General features: G+C 37.0%; 1 protein-coding gene and 1 pseudogene across 1 annotated transcript in view; one reads left to right on the forward strand and one right to left on the reverse strand.

Annotated features, from left to right (window-relative positions):
* Positions 1–26,262, reverse strand: part of DAB1 (DAB adaptor protein 1) — a 1,111,289-nt gene that overhangs the window by 603,460 nt on the left and 481,567 nt on the right. The gene's annotated exons all lie outside the window — the stretch shown is intronic.
* The window catches only part of LOC129496871 (pumilio homolog 3-like), a 144,186-nt pseudogene that overhangs the window by 100,391 nt on the left and 17,533 nt on the right, over positions 1–26,262 (forward strand).

Consider the following 26,262-nt stretch of genomic DNA (forward strand, 5'->3'; position numbering starts at 1 on the left):
CCCTGCTGCACCTGGAGGGACCATTCTAATTGGCCTCACAATATGCCCAAGGGTTAAATTAATTTATGTGAACCTCACAGCTGGACAGCTGCCCAGCACTATATACTAGCAGCTGTTTGACACAATAAACCAAGAATCAGATTTTCTTGCAGCAAAAATAAATTTTTAACAACATCGCCCATTTCCACAGAGGCAGAATACAAGATATGATTTCTGTATGAGATGATTGTGAAAGAAGCCTCCTCGGAGGAAGGGTGTCATTTTCTAAGTCAAGGCCCTGTCCTGCCACATTATTTAAGCACAACATGACATGGAAATACATTTAATAGGATTTGGCTACAGGCAAAAAGTCTGAAAAAAAGTACATGGATTCTAAGAGTTTGCTGCTGAGTTATGCATGGAATTCAGAATTTACTAGAATTGAAATCCTTAAGACAATCTTTGGCTCATAACAAAATAAAACTCCTCTCAAATGTAGCTATACTAGTACACTCATAATAGTCATCATATTCCCAGAATGAAGGAGAAGATCAAAACTGCATCTTTATATTTATTTCACAATTCAACTCCACTAAAATTATTTTTTCTTCAGCACATGTTAAATAACTGGCACTTCACCAGAACCTTTTCAATTACCTTTTAGTAATAATAGAAAACTGAACCACCTGCTCAGGTGCATTACATATCTATAATTTTGCAACAATATTTCAAGGTAGGTACTATGCTCTCATTATCTTTGATTCAAGTGTTTGGAATATAATGTGGTAGTGAGTCATCCTGCACCACTCATAAAAAGGAAACCTATTTAAGGATGGAGAAACAACACAGAAAAAGCCTGGATCCCTGCAGACCCTTATGGAGCAGAGCTACCATCCCAGCTCTGGCCAAGTATCACAGGACTGTCACGTGAGGTAAAGAAATGTGCTATACTTTAAGTCACTGTTGTTTGATGTCTCTTTTGCATATGTATAGGTCAATCACCTTTAGTCCACCTAATATAGATCCAGCACAAAATTGCAAGCTAGGTCATTTAGAAAAGAGGGAAATTCTTATTTTCAGGTCAAGAAAATAGATACCAGCAGAATTATTGAGTAGCTTCTGGGAAGATAAAGAAAAAGGTGGAATAGCATAAAACTATAAAGTATATCTATGAAAGCAAAGAATACAGGAAAATAGAATTAGTCATTGAATCCTGAACCTGTACATAATGCCAAATGTAGGCTGGACAGAAAAAGAATGTTTTCAGGGAGAAAGACAATTATAGACACGTGCTAGGCACAAAGAAAATATTTATAAAATTTTGCTTATTAAATTTTGTCTTTTTGTTAAAAAAATATAATATGCATTTAATATTAATCATTTAGGCCAGTGATCAGCAAAACTTTTCTTAAAGGGCCAAATAATATTTTATGCTTCATGGCCAAGGGGCAAAATCAAGAATGTTACATAGTCACACATATAACCATGTAAAACTAAAAAACTATGACACAAACAAATTGAAAGACATTTCTTGCTTATGGATTGGAAGAACAAATACTATTAAAATGCCCATACTATCAAAGGTGATCTACAGATTTACTGCAATCCCTAACAAAATACCAAGTATTTTTCACAGAACTAGAACAAATAATCCTAAAATTTGTATGGAACCACAAAAGACCCTACATAGCCAAAACAATCTTGAAAAAGAAAAACAAAACTGGAAGTATCCTATTTTCAGATCTCAACTTATACTACAAAGCTATAGTAATCAAAACAGTATGGCATAAAATTGGACACAAAGATCAACAGAACAGGATAGAAAGCCCAGAAATAAACTCAATTAATCTTGGACAAAAGAAGCAAGAGTATGCAATGGGAAAAAAGACAGTTGCTTCAACACATGGTGTTGAGAAAACTGGACAGCTATATGCAAAAGAATTGAACTGGACAACTTTCTTATACCATACACAAAAATAAGCTTAAGATGGATTTGAAATTTATATATGAGACCTGAAACCATAAAAATCCTAGAAGAGAACACAGGCAGGAATTTCTGACTTTGGCCATTGCAACATTTGTCTAGATATGTCTCTTGAGGCAAGGGAAATAAAAGTAAAGATAAACTATTGGGACTGCTTCAAAAAAAAAAAAACAACTTCTTCACAGCAAAGGAAACAACTAAAACTGAAAGACAACCTACTGAATGAGAGAATATATTTGCAAATGACATATTAGATAAGGGGTTAGTATCCAAAATAAATAAAGAACTTACACAACTCAAACCCCAAAACCAAATATTCCAATTAAAAATGGGCAGAAGACATGAACAGATAAATCTCCAAAGAAGGCATCCAGATGGATGACACATGAAAAGATGCTCACTCAACATTACTCATCATCAGGGAAATGCAAATCAAAACTACAATGAAATATCACCCCATATCTTTTAGAATGGCTAAAATAAAAAAAAATACAAGAAACAACAGGTGTTGGCGAGGCTGTGGACAAAAAGGAACACTTGGGCACTGTTGGCAAAAATGTAAACAGGTGCAGCTACTATAGAAGACAGTATGGAGATTCCTCATAAAGTTAAAAATAGAATCACCCAATGATCCAGTAACTGAAATACTGGGTATTTACTCAAAAAATACAAAAACACTAATTCAAAAGGATATATGTACCCCCATGTTTACTGTAGTATTATTTACAATAGCCAAAATATAGAAGTAATCCAAGTGTTCATGAATAGATGAATGTATAAAGAAGATGTGGTATACATGTGCAAACTGCTATGATGGAAGTCAAGGAGGAAAAAAAAAATCACAGGAAAAGGTGCAAAGACATCACCAGAAAAAAAAAACAGATTTCATAAAGACGATGATTCTGGTTCATCAAAGATATTTCCAAGAGAAGTTATTAAGGAAGGTGGATCTAAAGTCACATCAAATAACTTTGAGAAATGTGTCACAAAACCTGGGAAAAAAAGATGCAAAGCAATTCAAAAATAAGTAGCAAGGGGATAAAATACCAGAAAACAAATTTCGGCACAAAGAAATTCAACAGAAAGAGAAAATTCCAGGAGAATCGTAAAAGCGATGAATCAGCAGCCAAGAAACCTAAATGGGATGACTTCAAAAAGAAGAAAGAACTGAAGCACAGCAGACAACTCAATGATAAAACCAACTATGACACTGTTGTTCTGGCAAAGCAATTTGAGAGATATTAAGAAGAAAAGACCATGACAAAGAAAAAAGAGTGAAGTTGATTCAAAGGAAAATGAAAACTACTGCATTTGTGCATGATTCAACTTGTGTGATCCAGTGTTACATTTGGTATGGTGATGAAGAACAGTGAAAAGAGGCTTTTGAAGAACTGCAAGATGATTTGGTCCAATTAAGTAAAGCCAAATATTTCAGAGATATTATGTGGCTAATAGAACAAAATAAAAAGAAGAAAGTGGAAGAGAGGGCTCTTTTGCAAAAACACCTGAAGAGCATGTTGGTATGAAATACCTGAAAAGTCACAGATTGCACAGATAATGAGAAATTTTAAAGACCATGTGAGGAAGATGCTCTGGCATGTAGAAGTGTCTGTCATTGTGGAGTTATGCATACAATGACAAAGCCTTCTTGGAGCAGAGGAACATGCTGAGGGAGGAGCTCTATTTCTTCTTTACAAGTCAGCAATCACCCAGCTTCACCCAATCACCCAGCTCTGGATGAAGTATTAAGAGGTACAGCTAGAAAAACTAGAGTTTTATCATGGATGAAATGAAACAGATTCTAGCTCCAATGGCCCAAAAGGAAGCAGCGATTAAGCGTTCATTGGAGCAGAGAGTAATCTTGGACTTTTAAACCTATGTACCCCCAAAGCTAAGATCAGAAAGACAAGCATCATATGATTTCACTCATATATGGAATTTAAGAAACAAAATAGATGAATATAGGTAAAGGAGGAAAAATAAAGACAAAATCAGAGGGGAAGACAAACCATAAAAGACTCATACTATAAGAAACAAATTGAGGGTCGCTGGAGGGGAGGTAGGTGGGTGGATGGGGTAATTGGGTGATGGGCATTAAGAAGGGCACTTCATGTAATGAGCCCCGGGTATTCTATGCAACTAATGAATCACTAAATTCTACCTCTGACATTAATAATATACTATATATTAATTAAATTGATTTTGAATTAAAGAAAGAGATTGGAGCCATCTGTGAAGCAGTGATATACCTGGCAAACACATGATGGTCCTAGAGTGGCCATACACTATTTGTGGGTTAGCATGCCCAAGGACAGGAAAGTGATATGAAAATAGTCAAGACTTAGGTTGGAAATGTGGCTAATGGCCAGGACTTCCATTTGGTCTTACTGGCGGCATTTGATTGTATTGATGATACTAAGCTTATGAAGAAGAAAATCATATCAGAAATTATTAGCTTCTTGCCTAACATAGTAGATGACAAATATGGAAAGAAGGTCCTATTGTATTTACTAAGCCCCAGAGATCTTGCACATAGTGCAAGAAATTATTGAGGTTCTACAGAAAGGAGGTAGAAACGCACACAGTAAGGATACAAGGATCTACCCACCAGAGCTCTTAGAGTCCATCTTTTCAGCTTTGTTAAGCTGCCTGCAAGGACATGTCCAAGAAGTGGTGCTGGATAAGTTTTTGTGTGTTTTGGTGTCCGACATTCTGGGAGTTTCCATTGAAGATGATCAGCCTGCCATGAATGCCATTGCCAAGTTGGAAGCTGGAGAGCTACATCTGGGTGGCAAGGCTTCATGGCGCAAACATCCTGTAGGACATCTAGTTCTGAAGTGGTTAATAGAACAAGATAAAATGAGGAAGAAAGTGGAAGAGAATGCTCTTTTGCAAAAACATCTGTAGACCATGTTGGTATGAAAAACCTGAAGTCCTGAGCTACATGTAAAACCAAGGTGCCATTATTCTTTCTAGTCTTCTTCAGAGCTCTGCTCAAGAAGTTACAAAGAAAGTCAAGGCTGAATTGAAAGGCCTGATTCCTACATTGGATAAAATTTAAAAATACCAGCAAAGAAATAGAAATGCTACTTGAAAAACTGACTGCAGAAAAGAGAGAGAGAGAGAGAGAGAGAGAGAGAGAGAGAGAGAGAAACTGGCTGCACAGTGAAAACAGTTAAAAGCAAGATGAAATCATTTTTTTCTGTTTTCTTTTCTCAATGTGGAAAAGAAGGGCTAAGATCCACCTTTCTGGGAGTCTGGGTGCTCTCTATAGGTATCTGTTCTTTGTATTAGAGTCTATTTATAATACAGTTTTTTTTTAAGAAAAGGGTGTGAGATGCACAGACACACACATGCTGGAATATTATTCAGCCATAAAAGGATGAGATCTTGCCATTTGCAACAACATGGATGGAGCTAGAGAGTATAATTCTAAGTGAAATAAGTCAGTCAGAGAAAGACAAATACCATATGATTTTATATGAATTTAAGGAACAAAACAAACATACAAAGAAAAAGAGAGAGAGAGAGAGACCAACCAAGAAACATACTGTTAACTATAGAGACCAAACAGATGGTTACCAGTGGGGAGTTGGGTGTGAATGTGGGTGAAATAGATGATGGGAATTACAGAGCACACTTATCATGAGCACTGAGCAATGTATAGAATTGTTGAATCACTATATTATCCACCTGAAACTAATACAACACTCTATGTTAACTATACTGGAATTAAAAAAAAACTTAATTTAAAAAATGTAAAAACCATTCTAAGCTTGAGCCTCATACCAGATTTGGTCTTCAGGCTGTTTGTCCACTCCTGATTTAGACCAAGGAAGCAATAGAGTAATAAGGAGTCAGACTGAGTAAAGAAATCTGAAGTCAAAATAAAAATGAATGTGTGGCAAATCAACTTTTGATGGGTTCCCATTTATTGGAAGCCCAAATTCCTTCATGTGACCTTTCACAAGGTTACCCCAGGCTTCCTTGTTGATTTCACATATAGATCCATAAGACTGCCCATTATTTTCTAAGCACATACACCATTAGTCCTATGTATCTTTGCTCATGCTTCTTCTTTGCCCTCCCCTGCCTTACTTGCCTAGATAATTCACTAATAGATTAGATCCACATGACATATTCCTCCTCTGTATAGAGTTTTCTAGATGCTACTGCAACTCATGCTCTAAGCCAATATCACTTTTTCTGTGCTTTGATACTACTTTTTTCATGACCCATCATATACCTTTCTTGTGTACTTGATATGATGATTTACACATCTATCTTTCCAGAGTATAAGCAGGGAATAGGTTTTTTTTTCAGCACTGTGAACAGTGTATACCCCACAGCTATACTCATTAAAAATATTATTTACTGAGAGTCTCTTTTGTGTGAGGCACTGTGTTAAGCTCTTGCATTCATTATATTATTAATTCCCATAACTCCCATCTCAGATAAGCTTTAGCTTCCTCATTTTACAGATAAAAAGCCCAGAAAAAATAAATAAATTGCTCATGGTTTCATAACCAGGAAAGTGACAAAGCTTGGACTCAAACCCAGTTCTGATGGGCCCCCAAATCCATGCTCTTGAACTGTTATGTTGTCTCATCAATTATTGAGTAAGCAAATGAAACCTATAACTTGAATTAGGCTAATATCATTACCTGCTGAAACATCTCTAAGATGTTTCATTTATTTTGTAATTTTTATTTATTCATGAGAGACCAGAGAGAGAGACAGAGACATAGGCAGAGGGAGAACCAGGCTTCCTGTGGGAGCCTGATGTGGGACTCGATCCCAGAACTCCAGGATCACAAACTGAGCTGAAGGCAGATGATCAACCACTGAGTCACTCAGATGTCCCTTTAGGATGTTTTAATTAAAAAAAATGCAAGTAGTTTATAGTTAATATCATAAAATTCAGAGGTAGAAAGTACCTACAAGATCAATAGGTCTAGCTTGTTTTATGGATAGTAAAATAGTAGCTATGAGAAAGCACTTATTTTTACCCTAAGATCACACAACTTAAACCCCAAATTCTGCATCATGTTTTGACCTTTCTAGCACTTTCACGGATGTCACCTAGAGTCAATCTCATCCCACACCAATGAATTGGCAGACTCAATGTTAATCTTCAGAATAAATGTTGAAAATAAGGTCTTTACAATGAGTTAAAATTGCGTTTGGCTCTTCCAATTGCATAGACATTCGTAAAATAAACAATATTGCCTTTGGTTTCATTTTGAAATAATAGAGTAGGTTTGATGATTCTCTTTAGGACCCCTCCTACGCTCTACCCCTGGGCTTACTCTCTTTTTTTAATTTTATTTTTTTATTAAATTCAATTTTCCAACATATAGTATAACACCCAGTGCTCATCTCATTGCATGCCCTCCTTAATGCCCGTCACCCAGTTACCCTATCCCTCCTCCCACCTCCCCTTCTGCAACCCTTTGCTTGTTTCCCAGAGTTAGGAGTCTCTCATGATTTGTCTTCCTTTATTTTTCCCCACTCAGTTCCCCCCACTTCTTTGATGGTTCCTTTCATTATTTCTTATATTCTACATATGATTGGAATGATATGATAATTGTCTTTCTCCGATTACTCTTAATGTGGGATTTAGCACAATGCACTGTCTTTGGCTATTTATTAATCTGTCTCTTACACTCGATGCTGAGCTTTTCAAGAACATGGACCACATTGTATCCCTATATCCTGGCACAGTTTGTGTTACAGAACTGGTGAATATCTGTGAAGATTTATTGACTTGCTAAATTGAGGTTAGACCTAAGAGATGTGGCAAAGGGCAATCAGCAGGGTAGCTTGTCTTCTGATGTGTGTATGTGTGTGTGTGTGCACATGTGTTATCTGGAACTCTCTTAAGTCATCATTGCATATTTCCCTGTCCCAAAAGATTTCCCTTGAAAAGTTTTTAGAAAATGCCTATGAGTGAGACTTTGACAGTTTTTTTTCCTAAGCCTGAAAATATTAGGAAAATCCAGGTGGTCAAATTCAGTGTAATCAGTGTTTTTCAGTGAACATTGTGGATGGATGAATGCAGGCTGATTATACAGTAAATATTTAATTTTAGATTCTGATTATTTCATATTGACATTTTAGAGCAGTAAATATTTTTATGCTAGATTCAGCCTACACCATGAAAATAACTCCCTCAATGGCAGAGTCTACACATGTAATTGTATAATTTAATACTTTCATTTAAAACATTTCTACTTTTAAATATCTTTTAGATTTGAAAAAAAATAATTTCTTATCTAAGAAGGCTCAACCTTAGATCTCTAGGCCAGAGACTAATTAGTATTTCACTGGGAAAATGGAAGGCTTGCTTTTCTGAAAATGACTATTTTGATTTGAGTATTTTCCATTCTCCAGTGCCAGTCAAACCTCATGGGAACAGTCATGAAAGAGTTAAAAGAGAAACCTCCATGGAACCATACTAATTGGGCAGCTTTTGCTTTTACTAGAAAAAGGTGGTTTCAGACTTTTACTTTTAGGAACAAGAACAACCCTAGAGGATTGTTGAGGAAATGCTTGTGGAGTAGTAAGTGGGCAAGTTTTTGGAGAGAATAGCTGAGAAGATTTTTTACATTATGTGTGTGTCGGGGGGTGGGGGATGTGTTTAAAACCATCTGGTCTTTATAAACTCATAAGTAATTCTATCTCAAGTATTTATGAGCATTTTATAGAAGACCTTTGAAGAACTCTTCCCCATTACAAGTCTAGCACATTTCCTAATTTCTAGCAGTTGTAAAAGACCCAAGAAGAGATATTGTGAGACATTATCATTGCCATTTTATAGATGAGCAAATTGATGGCCACAAAGGCTGGGTGACTGACTCAAATATCACAACTAGTAAGAGTTATAAAAAAAAAAAAAAACCAACAACCCTCTTTTCTCTCACTTTGAGTTTTCTTTATGAGCTATTTCTTCTAGCTAAGTCTTCACTTAACCAACTCCTGGAGAGGTGAGATGGCCTGCCTAATAGGGAAGTAGTTGAAGTGTAGTCACGTTTTGCTCATCTCCTCTTGCCTCCTTTTCTTTTGGGAGCCATCGGTCTTGCAGAAGATGCGAGTTCTCTGTTCAGCCATGCTATCTGTCTTACCTGGTCCCAAGGTCAGCCTAATTCTGGGATTCCATCAATGGATCTGTTTCACTAATGGAATAAAGCCACATCCTGGAAACTGTCTTCAATCATTAACATAGATAATATTTTGGCCTCCGTATATAACCTTTTTCTTAAAGTTTTTGTTTAAATTCCACTTAGTTAAATTACAGTGTTATATTATTTTCAGGTGTATAATATAGTGATTCTTTTTTTTTTTTTTTTTAATGCTCAGAACTCAGCAGGGAAGAGGGATGCTACTTCTCATGCCCTTCCTTTGGAGACTCAAAGTAACTAGCAGGGTCAGGATGCAAATTCTTCAAAGCTCATGCTCTAAAATCACTACTCTAGTGGCAGTAATATTAACAATCGCTGAATAAACCATAGGCTCCTCTACATTTTCTAGCCTTTCTTGTAGCTAGTTTGAGGTCCTGTTACAAATTTTGGCTAATGACCTGTGAGCAAAAATGTTATGTGTTATTTCTGGGTAACAATAGTTAAAAGCTGGTGTACCTTTCCATTGCAATGCAAGCTGAGATGGTGGCACCATCCTCTCCCTTTAAGAAGCAAGGAGCCCAGTGATCCTGGATCCCTAAGTGGCAACATGGAGCAGCCTGTGTTCTCTAATCACATTAGGCTTCATGTAAGTAAGAAAAATACAACTTTGATCTGTCAGTCTCCCATCCAGAGATTTGGGAGTTATTTAGTTTCAACAGCATAGCAGAGTCAAGCCTAAATAATATATATCACAAGGAAGTGATGAAGGAAATAAAGGCCAATGTAGATATGGACACGGTGAAAACAAGGCTAACACAGCAACAGCATAGCAAATAAGTGATCTCTGTAGAGTCATGATAAAACTAGAGTGTCAGCCTAATCATTTTTTAATGAGGGCTTTCCTTATACATTGGCTAATAGTATATATCTTACACTCCCACTAAACTCTAATCTCTTTGAGAACAAAGATGATACCATAGCCATCTCTATGTCCTCAGTGCCCAGCACAGTTCCTGGGGACTGTCAAATTGTCAGTATTTGGCTGTTGAGCAGAAGCAAAATGAAGCATTGGTAATGAATATCAGAGCTGCAGTGGAGTTATTACGCTTTTTCTATTATTTGTAATTATCATTAGCATAAATTATACATCTATTCAGCATAAATATATACATATATTTATGCTTAAGTTAACTATTTAGTAAACTGAATATAGTTCATTATATAATAATCAGCCTTTTATTTTATTTTTTTTTTTTTTTTTTTTTTCAGCCTTTTATTTTAAACAGGCATTTGTGTTTTCAGAGGTCAGGCCCATCAAGGCAATTAATTCAGATTGCCCAAGTAAAGGGAGAAATAAAAGCTTTGTGCTTTGAAGATTATTAACAAAAGTATCCAAAAACTCAAGAGGAGATAGAAATTTGGAGCTGGAAAAGACAGCCAAGCCAGTAGCAGAGCAGCACCCAGAGGTGGAGAACATAGCTTCAGGAATTAATAATTCTGAGGACCAAGGGCTAAGAACTGGAGCAAGAATTACCACTGAGGACATACAGGGTGGAATGGGCATTTAAGGAATGGAGTGGAGCCTTCGTGAAGACGAGTCAGTTAACATAGCACATAAACCATGGAGACATTGTTAGAGCATGGAGAAGCAGTGTGGACAGATGATGAAGGAAAAGTAGAACTGTTGCCATGCTGAAGACCATCTACAAGGTGATTGGGGAAAACCTGCTTTAGCTGTCAGACAAGGAAGCCCTTGCCTTTTGGGGAGAGAAGACCTTCTGTTTGCCACATTTAAGACCCAGGGTTCTGGGACAGTCTGAGAGTTAATAAAGGTGATTGAACCCCAAGGGGGTAATGCTGGGTTTTATACCAACGTGGAGGAAGGAGGCTGGCTTTAATTCAAATTGAACAAATGAAAAAAGTGATAGCTCCTATAATGCCAAGGTTTGGGAGCAATTTATTCCTGTTACATTTTTAAGACATTGTCCCTAGGCTCACGGGTGAATTACAAAGAAACATTTGGCAAGGCCCCTTAACTTCAAGAATCTAACTAGCTAGCTGGGAAACAAAGAGGTATCCAGAAAGACATAACTATAGGCATAGTAATCTTTTATCTCAAGGAAAAATTCCAGATTTCAGCTTGGTTACCCTATTATGAATAATATACTCCAAATTACATCTCTAATGTTTTCTACCATGAATTTTCCTCTTGTCCACTCCATGTTGTAGTGAAAACTAGTGAAGTTCTCATTGATCCTCAAATATGGCATGTCTTTTGACAGACTTTAATTGCTATTTTTCCTCTGATTGAAATGCCTCTGTTTGCCTAGGACATTCCCACTCAACCCACAAAATCTAGTTGTGATTTCTCTCCCTTGATACTTTTCTGATTATCTCAAGGGCAACTGATACAGAGAGATACAAAGAATATTAGTATTACTGAACTCATAGTATGTGCTTGTCACTGCCACCACCTGAGTTGTGTCCCCTAAAAATTCAGATGTTGAAGCCCTAGCCCTCAGTGTGACTATACTTAGAGACAGGAACTTGAGCAGGAAGATAAAGAAGAATTCATAAGAACGTTTAGTGGTCTTCTAAGAAGAGTCACCAGAGAGCAACATGTGAGACACAGCAAGAAGGCAGCCATCTGCAAGCCAGGAAGAGGGTGGTCACCAGAACCCAACCTTGCTGACACCCTGATATCAGACTTCCAGTTTCCAGAATGGTAAGAAAAAATATCTGCTGTTTAGGACATCCAGTCTATGGCATTTTATCATGGCAGTCTAAGCGGACAAAGACAGTCATGGTGTCTCTTTTTTCTATATTATGTCCTCTAGTGACCCTAACCACCTGAATAGGGATCATTTCCCCCCTTCCGCAAAGAGGAGAGAGAGCTCTGCAAGGTGAAATAATGTGCCAGTAAGCAAATAGTAGAGATATGAACCTGGGTTTGTGTGATTCTACTTTCTACTCCACATCCCTACCTTCCAAGCCTTCCTCCAGACCACCACCATGGTACCTGGCATGTCCCTGGATGACAGTCTTCAAACCACATGACAGTGACCTGTTTTCCCTGCTAAATAGTACAATAAAGTGGTAGATTTTTTTTACCTGAGAGATTCTAAACAATCAAACTGATAGATAATTAGAAAGAATAAGAAATATTTACGTCAACTGTTACAGAAACCAGAAGTATGGGGAAATCCTTTAAGCTAGGAAGGCTATGCTTTTAGCCAGAAAAAGACATACATACCCAAGTGTTCATTCCTTGCCAGGGACTGTTATTTGCTGGGAGCAAAGAAGAATAAGAGACAATACTGGCCTTTGAGGAACTCATAGTTGAGCAGAAAGAAGACATTAAATGTTAATTTTCTCTTCTCATGCGTCATCTGATTGGGATCTGGCTGGATGTGTAGGAATCAGCCTCAGCTAAGCACTGGAATCATCTAGGAAACTTTAGAAAACACTGATGGCTGGACCCCACTTCTAGAGATTTTTATTTAATTAGTCTAGGATATGGTCTGGCTATCAAGAGTCTTCAAGTAATTCTGATGTACATTCAGGGTCAAAAATCAGGGGACTAGGAACCTAGAAGGAGCACAGGGTTTCCAGGTGTAACAGAAAGAAAGAGAGAGAAAAAAAGAGAGAGGGAAGAGGGCAAGAGCAAAGCAGAGGCACAGATAAGCAACATTCACTGCCATTTTGCATTTAGCAGCATTTAACAAGAGCCCATATTGTGAGAAGCATTGCAGAGGAACTATTAATACAATTCAGAGAGCGTGCATTAAGAGCTAAAACAAACAACACACACAAAAAATCAAATACCACTGTTTATTTAGTGAATGTCTTTCAAGGGGCCGTAAGTACTAGAAAGACATTATCTTAATAAGCTCCCATCATCTCTGCCAGGTAGGGGGCAGGTTAGGCTTTTATTAAATGATGCCATATCAAAGTACATTCTTTACTTGAATCAGAAACTAATGTAATATAAACTATGGGGACCACCTATGCACTTAACATCATAAGAGGTAAAACTCAGCTTCGCACAAGAATGTCCCTAAAGATGAGACCTCAGGGGAGAGGCTGGGGAAAGAGGCCTGCAGGGAGGCTACAGGGTATCTTTAAAGGGAAAACAGAACCAATGAAGTAGTCGTAATACTTTATTACTATTATTATTATTCAGCCTTACAATGCTTATTCAGCATCTTGCTTTGTTTCCCATGTATCATCTATAGTGCCCCTACTTTATAAAGGAAAAACATAGAACACAGAGAAGTAAAGTGACTTGCCCAGAAGCAAACAGCTTTCAAGTGACCAAGTTAGGTTTTGGATCTAGGTCTGGTCTGAATGATACTCTATAGCCAATTCTCTTAATTTTAGGCATTCTTTTAAGGGAGGATGAGGTGAGGAGACAAATTGGTAGGAATAAGGTGAAAAAAAAAAAAAACCTAAGATTTCTTTCTGAGTCTTGAAATTAAAATGGGATCTGGGGATTGTTGATGGAGATTGTTGATGGGGATGAGTAGGAAGCTGATAGCTAAAGATATCTGTTAACTATTAAATGGACTATAGACTTCAGAACAAGAGCTATGGAAGGGGTTGCAGGTGGAAGCACAGGGGAGACCCTTCATCATGTTTAGCCATCCCAAGAGCACTGTTGACAGTATTCAGACCAGCCCCATGGAATTGGAAGAGGGGGAAATGGGTGGTTACTATGCATTAGCCTTTGAATTAATGTTAAGGTTTGTGTTTCGATTAAACTTCATCCAATATTATGCTAATAGCCCTTGGATTCAGCACACACACATACCTATTAGTATTCTAGGATACCATATATATTACCGTATATACAAAATAAAGTGAGATAGTCAGATAATTTTCAGCCTAAACCTTTGGAAATAGCAATAAAGCACAGAATTTCTGGGGTAAGCCCAACATTACCCTACTCCTTCATAATTGTCTCAAATGCAGGAAAGGAGTTGGGTCATTGTGACCCACCCTCATCAACCAGTTATTGAAGACAAGCTACTTCATAAGGGCAATTAACCCTGGGCAAAATGAATCTCTTCTGCAAAGGGCAGTACATAGAGAGGGACTCAGCCATGACATTTCCAGCACCTGGGGGAATTATGAATGCCTCAGCTCTAAAGTGGGCTCTGGGCAGAGTACCCCCACAATGCTCAATTGGTGTTTGTCTAACTGAACTGCTTTGCCAGAGCTTTTGCTTGCCACTGACCTCCAGGCATATTGCACTTGAGCATGGTCTTTTCATCCTTCTTGGAACATGTTAATGAGGTTCAGCATTGGCCACCCCAGAATGTGCTAGTTTGGCATGAGGATTATTTCATGCTGAAAACCATCAAGGCTTAACAGATTTAAGAAAAGCTTTTTACATCGGCCTTAACTGCTGAAAAGAATTTCGAGAAGGAGCCTATACCAGAAAGAGAGCTATTACCTAAGATAACTATTTTTACATTTAAAAAAACCTTCTCTAAAGGGCATGACAAACATTTATTTATCAAACATTTGCTCTTCCCACCTTTCTGTGAATTGTCTTCTTCTCCTTTGAAGTCCTGGATTCCTACCCTCTTCTTCTTAGCTCAGGATAGCATGTAAATCTCAATTACCTAACTGTTGGGAAGTACTTACATACTGTAATTAAATTTGTTTTCCTCTTGTTAATCTGTCTTATGTTAATTTAATTATTAGAGCAGCCAAAGAACCTAGAAGGGGAGAAGGGAAAAAATTTTCCTTCCCTACAGTGTGATTACTTCCTTTTACCTTCTTTACATACTTTCTGATACCTGACTGGCATGCCTTTCCTTTCTTTTCAGCCCAGATTTTCCAGAGCGCAATTTCTGGTCTTAAATCCTGAATTCCTTGGTTAATTTATCATTATGGTACTACATGTCCTCTTCTTTTGAGACACTTTAAAAAGCTTTGCAAATTCAAATAGTAATTATAAAAGTTAAAGAAGTTCCTGCTCACATTTTGAAGACCCCATCAAAAAGTCACCTTCTCTGAGAAATGTGACAGTATTCTCACTTGAAAGAGCTAATGTGTGCCAACTATAGCATTTACACACTGTAGGTGATTATGTTGTAATGAGTCTGTCTTTCTCACTGGGCTGCAAATTCCTCAACTCATAGCTTGTTCATTTGCTTCCCCCATGCCCAGCACGGTTCCTAGCATACAAAGATTTCCAATAAAGGCTCTAGCACTTGAATGAATGAATGAATCAAAACCTGGGATCTTTCTTATGGCACAAATGCAGCGTGTTTTTTTTTTTTTTTACCATTTTCCTAACATTTCATAATTGTTGGTAACATGGTTCACAAGCAGATCTAGGAAGTAAACACTAGAATAATAAGCCTGCCTTGTGTAGTTCACCAAATCAGCACAGGAAACTCATGTTTTAAACAAAAAAGGGGGGATCCCTGGGTGGCGCAGCGGTTTGGCGCCTGCCTTTGGCCCAGGGCGCGATCCTGGAGACCCGGGATCGAATCCCACGTCGGGCTCCCGGTGCATGGAGCCTGCTTCTCCCTCTGCCTGTGTCTCTGCCTCTCTCTCTTTCTCTCTCTGTGACTATCATAAATAAATAAAAATTAAAAAAAAATAAACAAAAAAGGGGGGAGGGGCTATAATTGCTGTTAAAGCTCTAGCACAATCAATTTTAATTAGCATTACTCATCGTAAGAAATGATAATGTATCAGTCATTGTAATTGCCAGTGTTGACAATTAGTTAAGGTCATTAACATCTCAAGACCTAAGATAATACAGACCTACAGAATTTTAAAGATTTGGAGGAAAGGTAGAATGGTGTTAGGAATTTCCTTCTGTTTTGCATAGGCTCAAAACATACCCTGTGAAAGATTACTTTCTGGTTTTCTTGTGATGCTAGAGAAACCTAAAAACTGCCGCTAGACTATTGTCCTTCCTTATTATCCATCCTGCCACTGGGTAAAACTCTTCTAAAAATGCAAGTTTCAATGTGTCACTCACAAATCCCATTGTCCACAAGAAAGAACTCAATCACCTTGGCATTGGATTCAAAGCTCCATCTCTTACATGGTCCTCCTCCATCCTCTTTGTGCTCCTCTCTCACCTATCTACAGGTTATTCTTAAGCACTTTGGTCTTTGATACCTCTGTGACTTTGCATAGACAGATCTCCTTGTCTTAAATACTCTACCACTTTTTTGTTTTTGCTAGCAAACTCTTCCTCTTAAAACACAATTCAAATGACTTCTGTACTCAGGAAAAATAACTTACTCTTTTGTACTCCCTATGGATATTTTGGGCAGGTTCCATGTACCATTTACCACATTTTCATTATAATCACTTATTTACGTTTTCAGTGAGCTTATAATGTTCTGGGGTACTTAATGTTTAGCTCAGTGCCTGGTAAATAGTAGACCTTGAACAACTGTTTTCTGAATAAGCAAATCAGTGGGTAGATTAAGAAGTAAATGACTGAAAAATGAAGAAGGTAATGAGTGAATGAATGAGCATGCTCATCAGCACATAGCTCCCTTAGCATAGATGTCCAGATGGCCTGACCATGATCCATTTTTCTTTGGCACTTGGAGCTTCTCTTTCTCCTTCCTAAATTCAGAAGAGATCATGGTATCTTCAAAATTCTAATTTAGTGTCTACATTAGTTTATGATCTAAATTAGCTTCACGAAATACAACACTGACAATAAAAACTGACATTCATCTAGTGCGTTCCACATTCTCATTAGTAAGTTCTTTAGTTGTAATAATGCATTAAGATTTTAGAACATCTTGAAATGAGGACTAATATTGAAATAAGGTCTATTGTTATCATCTGTACTTTATAATTAAGCAACTGAGATGAGAACTTTACAATCTTGTCCTAAATCATCCAACTAGAAATCCATCCAACTGTTTTTTTCTCTAAGCTTACTTTTATAGGCCCCAATGAGAGAAGACTCATTACACTGAGCTGGTGAATATCCATTATGTGAACAAACTTGCTGTCCCCAAACTAGGCTGCCCGTACGTAATTGAGAAGCTTTAGGGTGGATTGTTGGGATGATGAGGATACATAAGAAAATACAGAGATGTTTCTTAGAAGTGATCCTAACTTAAAAACAAATTCACAGTGGAGGACCTATGTGTATAAAAAAGTCTAGTGTTAAATTTAAAGATGGCGGGGATCCCTGGGTGGCGCAGTGGTTTGGCGCCTGCCTTTGGCCCAGGGCGCGATCCTGGAGATCCAGGATCGAATCCCACATCGGGCTCCCAGTGCATGGAGCCTGCTTCTCCCTCTGCCTATGTCTCTGCGCCTCTCTCTCTCTCTCTCTCTGTGACTATCATAAATAAAAATAAAAATAAATAAATAAATAAAAAATTTAAAGATGGCATTTAACTAGTATTATTGTCCCCTCTCCACCATTTTCTTGCTGTCCTTCCCTCCTGAATTTCTCCTCTTCCCTTTCTAACTTGTTGGCAATATCATGACCGTGGGGGAGGAAATGATTTTACTATACTGTACAAAGTTCTTCTAGCTGGACTAAGAATCAAACTGACAGGAGATAGATTCATAGGAGAAAATAAAATTTAATTTTGATATATAGGGAATCTACATAGACATGAGATTCCAAAGACAGGTAAATGAGGTATATATGTCATCCTGAACTAAAGAGAAGGGGTAAAGGTCTGGGACTTCAAAGGGAAGAAATGTAATCCAGAGAAATAAAAAAGAGTAAATGTTTGGTAAACAAATGTTTTCTGGGTCATTCAGAAACAATGGGAAATAGAAAACTTTTATCAAACAGGCTTTGCTAGGTTCCTCCCTGTCTACCATACCTAGTTAATATTCTAATGTAGTTGTCTATGGTGATAGTGCTCTTTGTGGAGCAGGTCCTCTATCTAATTATTTTAGGAGTAGGGGTGACTGGTGTAGATGCCAAGGGGAGGCAGCTTCCAAATGGGTCACTTGGCATGCAGATTACACCTAGCTGAAAATAATTAAGGCCCAAAGACCAGGAAGAAATTTTGAACTCATCCTTACTCAATTTCCCACTTAATTTGACTTCCCCCTCTCCTTGCTTCTTAGGTGCAGTTACTCATTTGAACCTGTCTCCTTCACTCTGTCCTCACATTCATTACCTGCAGTCAGGGTTTCCTTATCTCTCAAGAAAAGACTCTAGTTCAGTATCCTTAATTTGTGCTCCTAGTTACCATGATGGGATTTTCTCAAAAAAATGCTACTTGTATGTTTCCCATTCCACTAGGACAAATAACAAATTTCTTCCCAGGAGTATAAATCCATCTCTATTCTAATTACTACCTACTTCACTTTGCTTTATCTCCAGCTATTCCATCCCTCTCACCTTTTGCTAAACACATCATGGATATTTATAACTGCATTTCTTTGCTTATACAAAGGTAAGTATCCTTTTATATTTTGAGGAATAGTTCAAAAGGTATAGTTCCTCCAGGAAGCCACTTCCTGGAATAAGGTCTATCATTCCCCAAACCTGGAAAAATCACCCAAATTCTCATATTTCCTTCTAATACTTTATAGATTTTACATCTATGTTTTCTTCTAATATTTTACATCTCTATGTTAGCACTTACAGAATGGCTTTACCGTCTTTCTTCATTATATATCTCATTTAACAATAATCTGAACTCCTTTGAGGACAAGGACCATGTTTTAATCATTTCTGTATCATTAGAATCAAGATCAATGCTTGGCATACAGAAGACTTTTAATAAATTTTTTTGAATTTAATAAATCAGAAAATTTTTTATAAAATTCTAGCTTCTCCTGGAAAACTGGAAGATCTGTCAAGACCAGACCTGAATTCCTGAGCAACAGAAGAGATTCTCTAAGGGCTAAGCACTCTCCAGTTTGCTGCAGTCCCCATTAATCTCTGTTGTTCAATCCCAGCTTCACTCATTTAAGTTACCTTCCGGGATCTGAGGGCCTTTTGTATGATAAACGTTGCAGCATTGAAGGTAGGAGTTGAACTAGATTTTAGTTAGGATTTATTCCAATCTTGAGATGCTATGATTCTTATGATTCTATTCTCAAACACTCAGATCAGCAAAGGAAGCTGAACAATTCCAATTTTGAGTTCATTTCTAAACTAGTGAGAATTCAAGACACTGACTTATTTATCCTTTTGAAAAAGTCAGTTAAAATACAAGTTTATGAGAACCCATTGTGGTTAAAGAGCCAACTCAAGAAAGTAATGCAGATTCTATTCCTGTGTTGATCAATATGTAATTTGGTACATATCTGACAAAGAAAGCAGAATTTGAAAAGTAGGACAATTCTAATAGTGTCTAATTGCATTATGCAAATGTTTCCAATAGATCTATTAGTCTATTGAAGTTATTATTTACCAGTTTGTGTGACTCTAAAATGCCCTCTTTGGAAAAGTTCCTTTTCTTTTCTTTCCTTTTTTTTTCTTTTCTTCCCTCTTTCCCTTCCTTCCTTTACATTTAGAATTTTTTAGAGTCCAAATTATGGCTTGTGAACTAGACCTGATTTGTTCAAAGTCCTGATTTGAATGATGAGGGCTATGCTTGGTGACCTGGCTAAAACAGGCCATCTGGCTATGCATTTTCTCACTGAGTGCCAGAGCAGAACTGGCCTATATGATTGACTGGACCACTTTCTTCCTCCCTTACCACCCCATGTATATATCTTCTGAAGGTAAATGTATGCTTAATACAAAAGGGTGACTTTTGTAGGTGACTTTATAGGCAAGGAAAATCTGAACGGTTTGGTGTGACTTTATAAAGAGTTGTACTGAATTATATAAGAGAAGTGTGGTCACATCTTATAGCAGCCTATCATCTTTATATTATCCATATTATGTTATCCATATATTATCCATATATATATTATCCATAGTCCTTTGCATAGTATTTTGCTCATAGTAGTACTAAAAGGGTCTATTATATAAATGCTTGCTATAAGGACAAACTAATACTCTATAAAGGAGTTTCAGGCTGAGTTCTGGGATGATGAAGGGGCAGGAACATAATAGAGAAATATTATCTGAGAGGAGAAGAAATGGTCCTAATTTAGGTAATAGTAAAATGGAAAGCAATCATATCATTTGGTTTCTAGTTCGCTGGCACAGTATCCACACTCTTAAGAAGAATACTTTTCAAATAGTTCTTTCCCTTCTCTCACAAAAGTGTGAAACAGCTTTAGAATTTGTTATTTTGGGAAAATTCACTTGGAATTCACTTCTACTATTAATTTTGAACAGGTCTATTAGATTAAGCTTACTAATTGGGTACTAAAGTTTTCTGTACTAGCATTTTGTCTTACTGATTATATCAGTCAGGTTCCAGTCAAGGAAACAGATATCATTCTAAGTATTTTGACCAGGGAATTGGTTACATAAATTATGGAACAGCTGAGAAGCCAAAGGAGGAGTAGTGAAACAAACTACAGATCAGCAAAAGCAGGCAGCCACTTACACAACTATTTCTGAAGGAACAAGGAGAGAATCCAGAAGCTGGGACCATCTAACAGGAACTAGAACTGCAACAGGAAACCTCAGTGGGGATAGGGACCCTAAAGGGAGAGGCAGTCTGGTTGGAGTTTTAATCAAGGAGGAAATACCATGCTAGAGTTATGTGGAGACATACTGGTATTCTTTCTTCCTTCCATTCTTATTCTTTTTGTTGGTGCTTTCCTGGAAGCCAATAGGCAGTAAAACTTGGATATATGGTTCTCTACAATACAAAGACGGTGAATACAAAGTTACTGCAAGAAAAGGACAAGGAATGAATCTGAAAATAAATAGGCAAATGACCAGCAAATTCACTGTTTTATCAATTAATGAGAAGTATAGGAGAACTTTCTGCCACAAATTTGGATTCGAAGTTTCTTCTATTTGGTGATGATGATATAAATAATACTGACCACTTTACTATACATGTATGAATGTATATATTCTTATAATATTCCTACAAGGTTGGTGTTAGTACTATTAACCTACTTTACAGATGAGAAAACTATGGGAAAAAGAAGTTACATAATTCACACACTTAGTAAGTGGTGGAGTTGGGATTTCAGCTCAAAGGTATTTGTTTTCAGAGTCTGTGTGCTTAATACCTACACTATATTGTCAATTTTTACTTTATTGATTTTAAGCATATGTTAGTAAGGGCATGTAAGTTTATAACTGTTATATGTTCTTGGCCAACTGATGCTCATGCTATTATGTAGTGACTACTTTTTTTTTTCAGAAAAAGTTGTGTATTGTGTCTGATATTTTTATAGGTCCAGAAGGTTTATTTTATATAGTATTCAGCAGTGTATGTATTTTACCATGTTCTTAAAATGCTAATCTTTCAGTATTCTTATACTCCAGGCGAATTTCTTTAAGTACAAATGGTAGGATTTTGTAATCCAATGTGACCTATATATTTTAACTGAGTTTAGTCTAATTATATAATGTGATTAATGATAACTTAATACTTTGTTACAACAGTTTGTACTTTCTATTTAGTCTGCATTTAAAAGATATTTTCACTTCCTGTCTGTTTTCTATTGGAGTAAGTTTTATTATCTGTTTGTCTCTCTTCTAGCTTAGAAGATATTCATTAGTTTTTAGTCTTTTAATAAGGATATTTTACTTAAAATGTAGTGTTAATAAAAAAAGGTCTTTCTATTCCAAAGCAAACAGATTAATTCTGACCACTGTTCTTTGTGCCTTACCTTTCACTTTTTGCCTAGAATTATAGGAATATCTTATATTTAAATCCACAAATTAGTGATTGTTGTTTATCAAAGTTCTCTCCTATCAGAAATATGACACTGCTGCATACCCTTTTCCAATAGTGCTTAACATGTAGTACTTAATACATTTTGTGGACTGACTGAACAAGTGAGGCTTACTCACATGTTTATCAATATTTTTTTCCTCATATCTCCTTACATTTTCTTTCATGGTTTAGATTACTTATTAAACTCAACAGCAAAGAAACAAACAATCCAATCATGAAATGGGCAAAAGACATGAACAGAAATCTCACAGAGGAAGACATAGACATGGCCAACAAGCACATGAGAAAATGCTCCACATCCTTTGCCATCAGGGAAATAAATTAAAACCACGATGAGATACCACCTCACACCAGTGAGAATAGGGAAAATTAACAAGGCAGGAAACAACAAATGTTGGAGAAGATGTGGAGAAAGGGGAACCCTCTTGCACTGTTGGTGGGAATGTGAACTGGTGCAGCCACTCTGGAAAACTGTGTGCAGGTTCCTCAAAGAGTTAAAAATAGATCTGCCCTACAACCCAGCAACTGCACTGCTGGGATTTACCCCAAAGATACAGATGCAATGATCGGGACACCTGCACCCCAATGTTTCTAGCAGCAATGTCCTCAATAGCCAAACTGTGGAAGGAGCCTCGGTGTCCATCGAAAGATGAATGGATAAAGATGTGGTCTATGTATACAGCCATCAGAAACAACAAATACCCACCATTTGCTTCGACATGGATGGAACTGGAGGGTGTTATGCAGAGTGAAATAAGTCGATTGGAGAAGGACAAACATTATATGGTCTCATTCATTTGGGGAATATAAAAAATAGTGAAAGGGAATAAAGGGGAAAGGAGAAAAAAATGAGTGGGAAATATCAGAGAGGGAGACAGAACATGAGAGACTCCTAACTGGGAAACGAACAAGGGGTGGTGGAAAGGGAGGTGGGCGGGGAGTGGGGGTGACTGGGTGACGGACACCGAGGGGGGCACTTGATGGGATGAGCATTGGGTGTTATGCTATATGTTGGCAAATTGAACTCCAATAAAAATAAATAAATAAATAGATAAATAAATAAATAGATAAATAAATAAATAAATAAATAACTTTTTCAAAACTGAATCTTAAAGCTTAAATTTATTAGTAAACATTCAAAACTGAACCTAAAGCTTAAATTTGTTAGTAAACATTCTCAGCTTTTTGTCTGCAAATGTCTTTGTTTTAACCATACTTTGAAAGATAATGCAGCTGAGTATAGAATTCTAAGTTATTTCTTCTTAGAACCCTAGAGATTATTTTATTGCCTTCTGATTTCTGTCATCCATTCTTTCATGTAAAGTCAGGATATATGAAGATTTTCTCAGTTTACATAAGAGAGAACCTAAGGACTAGTTTCTTTTTTCCAGTACAGACTTACTGCCTACATCCACAAGTTATTAGTATTGTCAATTTTTCTTTCCACTCCACAGCTTTATTGTCACCATTCCAATCTACTGATTATTGTTTTGGGATTATTCTTTGTTTTAGAATTCTTATAGTTTCCTTCGTTTCTTATAAGCTCAGTCTTAAATTTACAAAGTTTACTTTATCCTAGTATTTAATAGTATAAAGAGCTCTTCAGGTTATCTAGACCACCATATTGTTGTAGATGAAAAATTATATAGGTCATTTTTATACTTAAATCTTATATTAAACTTTTTGATCCTTTGGAAACTTTTATCTTAATCCTTTTCCTATGTTACTTGGGTTTTTAATAGCCACCATACTACAAACTTTTCTCCCTGACTGCAGATAAATATTCCATGATGAGACATTCCAAGATACAACTCACTACTATTTTAGTCAAGTACTATATATTTTCAGTTCTTAAAAAAGACTCCATCTTATTTTCAAGCGATGATGTTATTGCCCCATTTTAGAAACAGAGTGCTGCTTAACATGTCAACATGAGAATCAAAAATTACTCTTGCGACAAGCAACTCTCCAAAGGGAAATGAGAATATTCACTAAAGTGAGGACTACCTACAAAAAATGTATTTCTGTTTTCTAATTCCAAATAAAGACTCGAAGCCGTGGACCTTTCTCTATTGGCACCTTGATTACTTCACAGAAATGTAGAATTGCAGCATCACAAGAGTCTACTAACATCAAGTTTTGTGAAATACCTTTTGGGAGTTGTATAGCAAATCACCTTTTAAAATTTAATGATGTACCCAAGCTTCCAAATTATTTGATTTTTAATTTTTAAAATAAATTAGCACGGCATTCAAGGTCATCCTAAAATGTCAATCTCACTCATGTGCTTTCTGATACGCTTACCTGAGCAGGCAGAAAGGGGAGCTATAACTAATACATGGGTAATTGTGCACAACCCTGGGGCTGCCATAGGAGTGTATGAATGTCATTTGTCACTTGTTTTATGAAGGAAAAGACTATTGAAAACCATTAGTCTAGCCCAGCACCGATGTAGAAACTAAGGGCCTGTGAGATTTCACAGCATGTTAGTGACTGAAATGAGATTTGAACTCAGGTCCTCTAAGTTATAGTTCAGTAAGCGTTTACTGTATCACAATAAAAAAGCAAGTATTTTAATAGCTTCTAAATGGAAAACAGAGTGCCACTTGGTTATTTTAGGAGTTCACATTTTTCTCGCTGCATTGAAGCATGCTCCCTTTCGATCAGATTAAAGCTGACAGAGATGAAACAGTTTTGGGCAGATATCCTTGGGTTGGCTCCAGGGCCTCTAATCTGCATTTCATCATGATACAAGCACATGTTTCCATCATTGGTACACCCGTCTGCATCAGCCGGGATGTTAATCACATGCTAACCCAATTTCCTCTATGAATTTATTACTTACTCTTCATTTAAGTTCATGAAACCTAACAGAGCCCCACATAAGCATAACATTCTTAACAAGAAGATCTTGGCTCAAGGACAATGCCCACTAGGCAACATAACCCAAAGAATAAGGCTTGGGAGAAGTACAAGAAAAAAAATCAGTCTTGCAACAATATACTGGAACCTGCTACAAAAGATGATTATAATGAAAATTAAGTTATATTACATGGTAGAAGTTGAAATATATGAGCAAGTCATGATTTGGCAATAAACGACAATTGTTTTATTGACTTGGTTTTAGCTCAGTTGTACCAAATCAATCCATGATTTCCAAAATTAGAGGTGTGGCCTTTAGAACAGAGTGAAAGATGTTGGAGTGCATGGAGGGCGAATGGAAGCTATAATGGGAAGGCATTTTGGAAGCAGAGCCTAAATGCAAATTGGTTGTTAGAGAAACTATTCAGATCCATCTGGTAGCTGCATATGATGAATACTAGAAATCCCATCAATGGATATTCATTTTGGCAATGGCAAAGGAAAGTAAAATAGAATAAGGCAGGACACCAGAGTGTGGATGTTGGACTCAAACCCTCTTGCAAATGTGCAGCAAACATTCAGCCCATGTTTTAGCTAGTTATCATGAAAGGAAAAGAGTTTTTTAGTTAAAAAAAAAAAAAACAAGAAGTGTCAGGGACATCATAACTACATTATGTAACTGAAGGGGGGGTGTGTTTTTGCTTGCTGAACTTCCAGATTGTCTGTCTACATTGATTTATTCATTCATTCCACCTACATCTGTTCCTAAGCACCTGTTATATGCCAGGCACAGTACCAGGCATTCAAGATACAAAAATGAAAGAATTCCTTTCCAGCCCTCAAGGAACTCTCAGTCTAGTGGGGGAAGTAAACTCTAAACAAATGCAATGAAGTGAAATAGATAAGAATCATGATATATTCTTTTTCTTCATCATTATATATGTACGACCCACCAGCTACTAAGTGCTTCCTATATATTGTCTCAGTTAATTCTCACAAGCATCCTTTCAGTTAGTAGAGTTATTTATCCCATTTTACAATGGGCAAATCAAGCACAGATATCTGGTAAATGGCAGCTGGGATGTGAACCCAGGAAATTTGGCTCTAGCACCTAAGGTTTTAATATTTTTCCCTTTTGACCTAAAAAGATGGATATGAAACATCTTAAGGGAAAGCTACTCTATCTAAAGTATGGGTGGAAAGGTATCATAGTGAAAATGGTGCTGGTGATAAAACAGGGAAGGCTCTGCTGGGGAGAAGATCCCTAAGGTGGGTCTTGAAGAAGACAGTCTAAGTAGAACATGGGGCAACCAGGCAGAGGCGATAGCTTGAATAAAATTACTGAAGCTTGAAATAGAATCAGATTTTGTTCCTAAAACTACAGGAAGCTCCGCATGGCTGCAACACAGACTTGTAGAGGTTAGTAACTGAGGATGGCACTGGAAAAGAAATTAGAGGTAAAGGGGACCAGATCATGCATGAAGGACTTTGTGCGTACATCTCTGAAACTTCCCAGGACTAGGGAGAG

Source organism: Nyctereutes procyonoides, unplaced genomic scaffold, assembly GCF_905146905.1.
Source record: "Nyctereutes procyonoides isolate TBG_1078 unplaced genomic scaffold, NYPRO_anot_genome, whole genome shotgun sequence".
NCBI classification, from domain to species: Eukaryota; Metazoa; Chordata; class Mammalia; order Carnivora; family Canidae; genus Nyctereutes; species Nyctereutes procyonoides.